Source organism: Hakea prostrata, chromosome 9 (assembly GCF_041222555.1).
Source record: "Hakea prostrata isolate BN-2017 chromosome 9, UWA_Hpros_2, whole genome shotgun sequence".
Classification (NCBI taxonomy): Eukaryota; Viridiplantae; Streptophyta; class Magnoliopsida; order Proteales; family Proteaceae; genus Hakea; species Hakea prostrata.
This window is the reverse complement of record NC_142608.1, coordinates 30484906-30497235: the sequence shown is the minus strand read 5'-3', so window position 1 is coordinate 30497235 and position 12330 is coordinate 30484906.

Sequence of the window (12330 nt, the reverse complement as noted above, 5' to 3'; positions counted from 1 at the left end):
GCAAATCACATTGCAGATTTGACTCGAGGTTTTCTCGATTGAGGAAACATCAAATGAAGTTGAACCCCGAAAAATGTGCCTTTGGAGTCTCCTCGGGCAAATTCTTGGGTTTCATGGTATCACAGAGGGGAATTGAGGCTAATCCCGGCAAAATACAAGCTCGATTGATATGGAGGCTCCCAAAACCGTTCGGGATGTACAATGTTTGACAGGGAGAGTTGCTGCCTTAAATCGATTTATCTCCAAGTCTGGAGAAAAATGTTTGCCTTTCTTCAAGGCACTTAAAGACCTGAAGGGCAGTAAACAAGCACTTGGACAACCACCGATCCCGTCCCGGACCGCAGAAGGGGGAAATATTACAGCTATATCTAGCGACATCCCTTTCGGCGGTCGGTGCAAGACTTGTTCGGGAGAAAGATAAGAAACAAGTGGCCGATTTACTATGTAAGCCACATGTTGCTAGATGCGGAGACGAGATATTCGCAGATTGAGAAGCGTGCTCTGCTCTCATGATGGCCGCCAGGAAGCTAAGACCATATTTTCAGGCTCATCCAATTGAGGTATTTACAACTTTTCCTCTTAGTAAAGTTCTTAACAAACCTGATTTGTCCGGAAGGATGGTATCCCGGTCGGTTGAGCTAAGTGAGTTCCAAGTGAGCTTTAAGCCCGAACCGCAATCAAGGCTCGGGCATTAGCCGACTTTGTAGTAGAAACTACTGCACCGGTGGAACCCACCATTGGGGATCCCATTATACCAACCACTTGGGAGGTATATGTGGATGGTTCGAGTAATAAAGATGGAGCAAAGCGCTGGAATTCTATTAAAAAGTCCAGCAGGATTTATTATTCGATATGCTTTGAGATTCGCATTTGATGCAAGTAATAACGAAGCGGAATATGAGGCCCCGATAGCGGGACTACGGTTGTCAAAGGCATTAGCTATTGCAGATGTTACTATTTATAGTGACTCTCGGCTTATAGTCAACCAAGTCCAAGGGGAGTATGGCATTAGAGAACCACGCTTGCAAAAATATCGGGAGATAGTGCAGGCATTTCAGAACTAATTTCGGAATTTGAAGATATCTCAGATTTCGAGGAATGAAAATTCAGTGGTAGATGAGCTATCCCGACTAGCCAATGCCAAGGAAAAGAATCTAGACCCTTCAGTTTACATTGAAGAGGTAACTTTTCCAAGTTATCATGAGAAAGAAATTTCTTATATTGAAGCGAATGTTGCTTGGATGGATCCAATAATCGAATATCTAAGAGATGACAAGTTACCCGAGGATCTAGTAGAGGCAAGGTTGATCAAGATTCGATCAGCTAGATTTGTCATTCAGAATGGAAGACTATACAAAAGATCTTATGCTGGACCCCTTATGAGATGTATAGGCCCCGAAGGAGCAAAATCAGCTTTGGCTGAGGTTCATGAAGGAATTTGTGGCGCTCACATGGGTGGCAGAGCCCTGGCCCACAAAATTCTAAGACTTGGGTTATATTGGCCTAAGATCCAAGAGGCTGCTATGGACTACGTTCGTCGATGTAGTAACTGTCAAATTCATGCTACGATTCGAAGCGCCCGGCGGAAATTATGACTTCAATTCTAAATCCCATTCCCTTTGCAATGTGGGGAATTGATATCATGGGCAAATTCACCAAGGCATCAAAGCGGACGGGAATATCTAATAGTAGCAATTGATTACTTCACAAAATGGGTAGAAGCCGAGTACACGGCGACAATTACCGAGAAAAAAGTGGAGAAATTTGTGCTTGAATCAATCATATATCGCTTTGGGATTCCAAAGATAATTGTCACCGACCATGGTACTCGGTTTGACTCCATCCACAATTTGAGCAATTCTGTGGAACATATATGATCGAGCATCGTATGTCCTCGGTGGCATACCCCCAAAGCAATGGCCAGGTAGAGGTTACTAACCGAACGCTACCGGAAGGAATAAAGAGAAGACTCGAAGTCGACAAAGCTTCTTGGGTCGAAGAACTACATAATGTATTGTGGGCTTATAGAACTACGGTTCGAACACCTACAAGAGAAACTCCATTCAGGTTGGCATATGGATCCGAAGCATTGGCACCTGTGGAGATAATGGCGGGGACGTTACGGGATCGTGAGTTCGAGGAAAAACCAAATGAACAAGGACTGCTTGATAGTCTTGATTTGTTGGACGAAGTTCGGGCAAAGGCAATAGCACGAACTCAACATTATCAAAGAAGGATAGCGTCTCATTATAATACTCGAGTGAAGAATCGTCGGTACTTAGCCGGAGATTTGGTGTTGAGAAACACCCTAGCTTCCGACCCGCGTCACCAAAGAAAGTTGGACCCTTCCTGGGAAGGACCCTATATGGTTGTGAAACCGGTCGGTTTAGGAGCTTATAGGCTGAAGAACATAGATTCCCAGAAAGAGTTGGATCGTTCGTGGAATGCTAGTGATGCGTCCAAAATCTGCTCAGCCCTTGGATCTCCACGTAGTGTCCTGCAAAACAAAAGCGTCAGATGTGGCCCGACCGCTGGGGTCGGGAGTCCACCTCCGAAGGCTAAGTCAGTTGATGAACTTAATCACAAACGGCTCTGTAGAAGCACAAAGCTAATGAATGAAGAAACGGGAAAGGTGATCTAGATAGCAGGGCGCTGATAGTTGAGGTCTATCAGTATGTATCTGAACCTGAGTCTCAGATAGTATTCTCCTTGATCAATTGATCCGTCCCTCACCTTGTATAATAGTGAGGTTTATATAGAGTGTACCTTCGAATCTCCTTCGTTGGATGCACTCGAGCCTTCTTCGGGTAGTCGTTGGATCTTATCAATAAGATCCGTTGAGCGATAGACTTCTACTAGTTTGGGCTAGTAGAGGACTCCTGAGATAACCGTTAGGTTATGCGATAGGTATCCCTTTGATGATGATTATCCGCAGCCGTCAGTTTGAGTCTGTCATCATCGGGGTGATTACCCTAATCCATAAGTAAGATTAGGGCACGCTTGCAGCAGAATAATCTTTCTTCTTCAAAGAAGCCGTCTTCTGATCCGGTTCGCTCGGGAGCGATTCGGTTTTCTCCTTCTCGACCGGGGTCGAGGGTCGGACCAGCTATGAACCCGGTCTGATCATAAACTCTCCATATCACGAGCCCCCCAGACCAAGCGTTCGGTCGATCCCGAGGGCTTTGTTTTTAACTGGGTTCGTCGTCAAGTGATGATCTCTGCGTGCTTCATTAAATGTCATATCACATTTAATGCGGTGGTCACTTTTCCTCGAGCGTTGTGAGTGTAAGGCCACATGTCTCCGTTGCAGTTGATCTGTCGTGGCTCACGTCATCCAAGCGACGGTTTCCGAACGCCTATTTCGGATTCGTGAGTTCAAACTTTCAAAACGTCTTTGAATCTTGATCATCAATTTTGCATCAATCTCGATCGTTCAGATTCCCGAACACTCGTGCGGGAGTTTTAAAAGCGGTTCGTTGTCTTCGTAGGTTTCATTCTTCCTGTCTAGAATTTGAACCTTTGTCGTCTACTTCGCGCCTTCCTGCTCTCAAGCTTTCGTCTCACTGAATCAGTAAGTTTACTGGTCTTTTCTTTTTGTAGTTTACTGAAACGAGTAATGGCGGACGATAGGGCTTCTTTAGTACCCCATTTTGGTGATAGCAGTGATGCTTTTGCTTCTCCCCGCCCCGAACAATCGGATAGTGATAACAAAACCCTAACCGTCCTCTGCGGGAGTTCGCTGAAGTTTCTCAAAAAGGTTTTGAAAGAAAAACCGAAACTTCTCCCCGTCCTTGTCGAGTCCGGATCTTCCAAGATCGTTGATTCCTCTAGGCAACCTCAAACCTCCGGGTCCAATAGTGGGCCCGGCTCGTTCCCTCCATTTATAATGGTGAAACTCTTCTTTCCGCTGTCCAAGATTTTGACCTTCCTTCCTCCTATCAGGTTAGGGCTCCCCACCCTGATGAGAGGGTTGATTCATCCCTTTCGGGTGAATTTTCTCTCGTACATAGATACACCGGAAAGCGGGGTTCGCTTCCCCTTTTTTAATCCTTTATTTTCCGCAGCTTTGAATCACTGGAACATTTGTCCCGGAATGCTCCTCCCCAATAGCCGGCGTCTCATCGTCGGCTTCTGGGTTTGTGTTTTGAGCTTGGCATCACACCATCTCTTTCTCTTTTTGTACATTTTCATGTTCTTTCTATCTCCCATCCTCCCGGATGGGTTTTTCTTTCCAAACGCAATAGGGCTGAACTTGATTGGAGGGGCAGCATCCTCGCCAAAGGAACTTGCCCTTCTAACCACAAAAGATGGCGCGAACGATATTTTTTCTGTCGAGCGCCTCCATCAGATCTTAACTTCCCGACCACCTGGAGGAGGTTTACTTCTTCGTCCGAAAGTAACCGGGGCCTTCCCTTATCCAAAGAAGACGAGGCGGCCATCTCGAAGATCAAATCCATTCCGTGGTATCAAGAGATACATGGATATGAAATGGAGTATAACTCCATCCTTCAGTACTGGGGCTTGGCTCATTGTGAGCTTCTAACCATCATCCTTTGATTTGACTCAAGTGAAATGTCTTGAATTCCGATTCTTGTCCTTCTTCTTTGCAAGTGCCTCCCCGAACGAACCCCGAAAGCCTGCGGGTAAAGGCCGCTAAAGCCGTTGTGACAGCCGAACAACGATCGCCCGTGGTCTTGATCGCAGATCAAGAGGCTTCTCTTCCCTCTCCCGACCCCTCTTACAGGGGTATCAGGAATATCAGGCCTGTAGCTGATGCTTCGGGTAAAGGGAAGAAACCAATGGTGGAGAGGGCTACCGTCTCCTCCTCCGTCCGAACCAAGAGGAGGCATGACACAATTGATGCTCCCTCCAACAAAAAATCCAAAGCTTCAACGGATGGTGAGGAAGTCTTCCTTCCCCAGTGGACCCTGAAGATGACCGACAGAGTCACTCGGGATCCCGAGAAAGCTGCAGAGTGGAGCTCTCTCGCCTTGCTCCTTCCGATCGCCAGGAGTTTGAAACCCCGGGATGACACCTCCCTTGTGAGTCAATCTACAAGGTAACGGTCTTCTTGCTTATTTATGTTTTCATAATTTCTTATGACTTCTTCTGATATCTTCTGTCTTCCCAAGAATGCTGTGTTGAGCTTTTATCAACACATGGAAGCATTGAGCCGTGTTGGTCTCACCAGCTCCTTGCTGCAAACTTGTGAAGAGAAATTGGCCAAGGCCAATTCTGAAATAGACCAGCTGACTGCAGCTACTGTAGAGCTGCAGAAAAAGCATGAGGAAGAAGTGACCTCCCTCAAGGAAGCCCTTGAAGCTTCAAGAATTCGTGTCTCTGCTGCCGAGCGCGAGGCCAGGAAGCAAAAGGCAGCTGCCACGTTGTTTGGTGACCGCCTTGAAATTAAGAGTAGGGATCTCGAAGAACATCCGAAGTTGGCAATCCCTAGCAAGCCCGAGCATATCAAGCCAAACCTTCGGAAGGAGTGCATCCGGAAATACCCGGACAGCGTACCTTTCTCCGAATTGCTAGGTTTCTACAACATTCAAGCTTACCGCATGGGGGCGTAACGACGTTTGGGAGCAGATCCTTGGAACGATCCCCGACTTCGACACTGCTCCTTTTCGTGAGGTATGCCACCCGCAGGTCTTCGGGAAAGTTGGTATGGATCTCCCAGACTGGGCCCAAGGAGTAGATGATCCTTTTCCAGCTGACCCTCAATATGAGGCATATCTAGATGACGAGCCGGCACTTCCAGAGGAGAAATCACAAGCCGAGTCTCAAGTTGTTGCTGTAGAGGATTCAGCCGATGATATTCTTGAGGAAGGCTCTTCTCAGATCCCGAGAAAAGTCATCCCGACCAGGGTCCCTCGGGCAACAATGAAGAAAAGGCTTAGGGTGTTGTTCTTTTGTAAAGATGTACCCTCATTTTAATGAATAGACATTTCTTTACTCATGTTGGTCTCAAAATTTCCCCATCTCTTGCCAAGTATTGCCTTGAATATCAAAGTATTAATGATAAAACTTATCACTTAACTCTTCATTCCTCGCCAAATAATGATCTTGTAGAAATATTGTGAAGATGCGTTTCGGGAAGATGCGTTAATCTTCCCCACTACTTCATTTATTGCAAAGTCCGCACGTTTCCCTTCTCGCGAAGTTCAAACGTCTTCCCGCTTTTGTGTACCATTCATCGTTTCCAATGAATCGGAAATACCTCCATTATTTTAATGGCAAGTGCGACGATTGGAGGTTTCTCTCGCACCGGTGCTCGCTTCCACATGTTCCCGTGTGGCATCCCTTCGACCGTCGATCTTGCTTTTTACGGATTTCGAAGCGTCATTTCGATCCGGGTAGTCGGTTGTCCTTAGCCTTCAACCGTCGTCTTATACCCGAGGCTATTTAAAGCCTTCGTGGGTACTCTCCATCTATCCCGACTTCGCAAGATAGATTTGCTAAAGTGCCAAAGCAACCTTTCGTCCTTCGGCCGCCTCCGTATTCCTCGTACTTCGACGACAGCTCTATCCATTTCTGAACAAGTGAGTTTTAGATTTCTCATCTCCTTCCCCTTTTCCCCCCAATAGTAAACTGCACAGTAGTTATACTTGGGGTTTAGTTTTTTGGTCTGTCAGATGCTTTAGAAAACTCTAGGGTTTCCCCATTGTTGCTTGTCGTTTTATTTCTCCGTACCGATACGGCTGTTTGTTTTTTTTTGTATAGTGGCTCCCAAGATCAACCCGACTTTATCGTAGCAAAATCTCGCAAGAATCCAGCGTTCCGTCGGTGGTGATTGGGGCCGGTGCGGTGGTTTCAGCTAGTGAATCCTCCAAGCGTAAGGCGATCGCTGGCGGTGAATCTTCAAGTCGATTCCCGCAGCTTCGTTGATGCCGTCCTTGCGCCTCCTTTGCCCGAAGTGACCGCTCGTCTTTCCCAGGAAGATCTTGATCACTCCGTTGCCGATGGTGATGGCGGCAATCCTGCTGGTGAGCTCAGTTGGTGAGCCTGTCGGTGCACCCCCGAAGGAGACTCTTCGGGCATCCGAGGCAACTATGTTGGCGTCCGATGAAGGTGTGGCCCCAGCAGGTGCTGCTCCTATTTCTAACTCTAGTGCTTGTTTGGCATCCTCCTCCTCTCCTTCTGAGTTGGAGGACTTTGCCACCAGGAAGCGCCGTCGGATGACAAGTGATGCAGCTCATCCTTCTCTTGGTGTAGTTCGTCGTTCTGTTGATGTAGCTCATCCTTCTCATCCTTCGCTCGAATTAGTGTCAAACGAGTTTGACAAAGCGTTGGAATGGTGTACCGCTGCTCGAATGACTTTTGAGAGCGCAGTTCTTTCCAAACTTCCAGATGAAGTCTTTACGAAGTCACTGGTGATGTAAGTCTTTCTTCATTATCCTATGATTTTGAAAAAATACTTCTCTCGCTCCTCGCTAACTCAAAAGTTGTTTGCAGGAGTCTTGTCGGTAACTTCCACAACCAAGTGGAAGCAAGCACTAGACTCAGAGGTTGAGCAATGAAGTTTCTAGGTTTCGGGAAATCTCTCGAAGCTAAAGATGTTGAGATTGCTCGCTTTCGAATCTAGCTTGGGAGGTGGCAGGAGAAAAGAATTCGATGATTGGTCGTCTTCGGTCAGATTTGGATGATGCCGTGGAGAAGATCCGGCGATCGGAACGGACAGTTGGAAAGTCGGAGCTAAAGGATCTGAAACATTACCCGAAAGGCAAGCCGTCGTTCCTTTGCCCGAATCCCTTCCAACCGATGTTCGCAGAGCCTCGTGTCTTCAAGTATTTACACAAGAAGCCTTTTGTTGATATGTTGAATGCTTACAACTTGCAAAGCGTATCGGGATGGTGAGAACGAAGTATGGGAATCAATACTAAGGAAAGATCCTCAATTTGATACGACTCCCTACAAGTGTTGTTTGCCATCCCGAAGTATTTTCCAACCCGGGTATTCCTCCTCCCGACCGGACCAAGGATAAGATTGATCCTCCACCTTCCGATCCAGATATTATGCAATATCTGGAAGATTCTCCTGTTTATTCTCCGCTGGAAGAAGTCAATTATGACGAGCTTGTGCCGAATGCGAGTTTGGTCGAGGACCATTCTTCTCCCGGACAAGTCCGGGCAAAGAGTATGAAATTGCAGAGGATTTTCCGAATATTGGAATATTTTTGTAATCCTCATTTCTTCTCTTCTTTTCCTTGACTCCTCTCAATGGTTGACTCATATGTTTGTTCTAGCAAAGTCGCATCAATCTTGTATAACTTGTTAACAACACTGTAATGACCTTCTTCTTTGATCGAGAGATTGTCTCCAGCTCTTGTAATTGTTTTGATACTTGGCCTCTTTGGATCTTCTCAAGAAATAAGAAATTACTTTATCTTAAACTTTGCTAGCCACTTGAATCGTCGTTGTATTAGGTCTTAGTTGTCTGAAACAATGCCTACACTTAAGGATTTCCGGAGAAATACAATAAGTCTGAGAAGGAACTCACTCGGGTTTTAAACCGATGCCTTATACTTAAGGATTTCCGGAGAAATACAATAAGTCTGAGAAGGAACTCACTCGGGTTTTAAACCGATGCCTTATACTTAAGGATAATTCCGGAGAAATACAATAAGTCTCGAAGGAACTCACTCGGGTTTTAAACCGATGCCTTGTACTAAGGATAACTCAAAAATTCAATAAGTCTCGGAAGGCTCACTCGGGTATTAAACCGACGCCTTGTAAGGAACGCACTCCGGATTTTCATCCGATGCCCCGACTTAAGAAAGTTCGAAAGATTTTCCATAAGTGTTGAAGTGTTGAAGGACCCACACGAATTTTCATCCGATGCCTTATAGTTGGATCTTGTTCTTGAATGTGGTGTATGATGCCCCCCAATCAAAAGATAGTTTGTTGAAAACCAAAAATTGCATTGATTGAGTTGAAAATGATTACATCGCGAACAAAATTGAAATCATCTTCAAGGATAAAACTTTTTGAGATGCCTAGCATTCCACGAACGATCCAATTCTTTATGGGAATCAATGTTCTTCAGCTTGTAAGCTCCTCGAACCGACCGGTTTCACAACCATATAAGGTCCTTCCCGTGAAGGGTCCAACTTTCTTTGGTGACGCGGGTCGGAAGCTAGGGTGTTTCTCAACACCAAATCTCCGGCTAAGTACCGACGATTCTTCACTCGAGTATTATAATGAGATGCTATCCTTCTTTGATAATGTTGAGTTCGTGCTATTGCCTTTGCCCGAACTTCATCCAACAAATCAAGACTATCAAGCAGTCCTTGTTCATTTGCTTTTTCCTCGAACTCACGATCCCTTAACGTCCCCGCCATTATCTCCACCGGTGCCAATGCTTCGGATCCATATGCCAACCCGAATGGAGTTTCTTCGTAGGTGTTCGAACCGTAGTTCTATAAGCCCACAAGACATTATATAGTTCTTCGACCCAAGAAGTTTTGTCAGCTTCGAGTCTTCTCTTTATTCCTTCCAGTAGCGTTCGGTTAGTAACCTCTACCTGGCCATTGCTTTGGGGGTATGCCACTGAGGACATACGATGCTCGATCATATATGTTCCACAGAATTGCTCAAATTGTGGACAATGAACCGAGTACCATGGTCAGTGACAATTATCTTTGGAATCCCAAAGCGATATATGATTGATTCAAGCACAAATTTCTCCACTTTTTTCTCAAGAATTGTCGCCAGGCAACCGGCTTCTACCCATTTTGTGAAGTAATCAATTGCTACTATCGGATATTCTCGTCCGCCCGATGCCTTGGTGAATTTGCCCATGATATCAATTCCCCACATTGCAAAGGGAATGGGATTTAGAATTGAAGTCATAATCTCCGCCGGGCGCTTCGATATCGTAGCATGAATTTGACAATTACTACATCGACGAACGTAGTCCATAGCAGCTTCTTGGATCTTAGGCCAATATAACCCCAATCTTAGAATTTTGTGGGCCAGGGCTCGCCACCCATGTGAGCGCCACAAATTCCTTCATGAACCTCAGCCAAAGCTGAGTTTGCTCCTTCGGGGCCTATACATCTCATAAGGGGTCCAAGCATAAGATCTTTTATATAGTCTCCCATTCCGAATGACAAATCTAGCTGATCGAATCTTGATCAACCTTGCTTCTACTGGATCCTTAGGTAACTTGTCATCTCTTAGATATTCAATTATTGGATCCATCCAAAGAACGTTCGCTTCAATATAAGAAATTTTTTTCTCATGATAACTTGGAAAAGTTACCTCTTCAATATAGACCGAAGGGTCTAGATTCTTTTCCTTGGCATTGGCTAGTCAGGTTAGCTCATCTGCCACTGAATTTTCATTCCTCGAAATCTGAGATATCTTCAAATTCCGAAATTGGTTCTGAAATGCCCGCACTATCTCCCGATATTTTTGCAAGCGTGGTTCTTTAATGCCATACTCCCCCTGGACTTGGTTGACTATAAGCTGAGAGTCACTATAAATAGTAACATCTATAATAGCTAATGCCTTTGACAACCGAAGTCCTGCTATTAGGGCCTCGTACTCCGCTTCGTTATTACTCGCATCAAATGCGAATCTCAAAGCATATCGAATAATGAATCCTGCCGGACTTTTTAATAGAATTCCAGCGCCTGCTCCATCTTTATTACTCGAACCATCGACATATACCTCCCAAGTGGTTGGTATAATGGGATCTTCAATGGTGGGTTCCACTGGTGCAGTAGTGTCTACTACAAAGTCGGCAAATGCTTGAGCCTTGATTGCAGTCCTGGGCTTAAAGCTCACTTGGAACTCACTTAGCTCAACCGACCAGGATACCATCCTTCCGCACAAATCAGGTTTGTTAAGAACTTTACTAAGAGGAAAAGTTGTAAATACCTCAATTGGATGAGCCCGAAAATATGGCCTTAGCTTCCTGGCGGCCATCATGAGAGCCGAGCCTCTTCTCAATCTGCGAATATCTCGTCTCCGCATCCAAAGCAACACGTGGCTTACATAGTAAATCGGCCATCAGTTTCTTATCTTTCTCCCGAACAAGTACCGCACCGACCGCGGAAAGGGATGTCGCTAGATATAGCTGTAATATTTCCCCCTTCTCCGTCCGGACAGGATCGGTGGTTGTCCAAGTGCATCTTTTAATTCCTCAAAAGCTTTCTCGGCACTCTTCAGTCCACTTTGCTTCCTTACTGCCCTTCAGGTCTTTAAGTGCCTTGAAGAAAGGCAAACATTTTTCTCCGGACTTGGAGATAAATCGATTTAAGGCAAAGCAACTCTCCCCGTCAAACATTGTACATCCCGAACGGTTTTGGGAGCCTCCATATCAATCGAGCTTGTATTTTGGCAGGATTTGCCTCAATTCCCCTCTGTGATACCATGAAACCCAAGAATTTACCCGAGGAGACTCCAAAGGCGCATTTTTCTGGGTTCAACTTCATTTGATGTTTCCTCAGTACTAAGAAAACCTCAGTCAAATCTGCAATGTGATTTGCTTTTGTAAAGCTTTTCACCAGCATGTCGTCAACATATGCTTCAACGTTCTTTCCTATCAGCTCTTTGAAAATCTTGTTGACGGCCCTCTGATATGTTGCTCCTGCATTTTTCAGGCCAAAAGGCATGACCTTGTAATAATAGCTTTCACGATCAGTCATAAAAGCCGTATATTTCTCATCTTCCTTATTCATAAGGATCTGATTATACCCCGAGTAGGCATCCATGAAACTTAAAGTTTCATACCCTGCAGTAGCATCTATCAAGAGGTCAATCCGAGGCAACGGGTAACAATCTTTTGGGCAAGCTTTGTTTAGATCCGTGTAGTCTGTACACATCCTCCACTTCCCATTCGCCTTTTTCACCATTACCACGTTGGCCAACCAAGTTGGGCACTCGATTGGTTCTATGAAACCAGATTTTTTAAGTTTTTCAACTTCATTCCGAACGGCTTCATACTTTTCAATAGAGAAATTTCTTCTTTTCTCGTATCACCGGTTTCGCCTTAGGGTCTATCCGAGTTTGTGCTCTCGCAATGGCCCGATCGATCCCGGCATGTCCTCAGCAGACCACGCGAATACATCTTTATTCTGTTCAAGAAATAACTTCAATTCATCTTTAAACTCTTCCACTGCTCGCACCCGACATAAGTAATTTTTTTCGCATCCTCGGTACACGCCTGGATTTGCTCTAGCTTCTCCACTGGTTCGGGCCTTTGCATCTCTGTCTCTTCCCGATCATCTTGAACTTCTATGGGGAGGGCAGTAACCTTCTTCGGACCCTCCTTGTCTTTTAAATAGGCAACATAACACCGCCGAGAGATCTTCCGGTCGAGGAG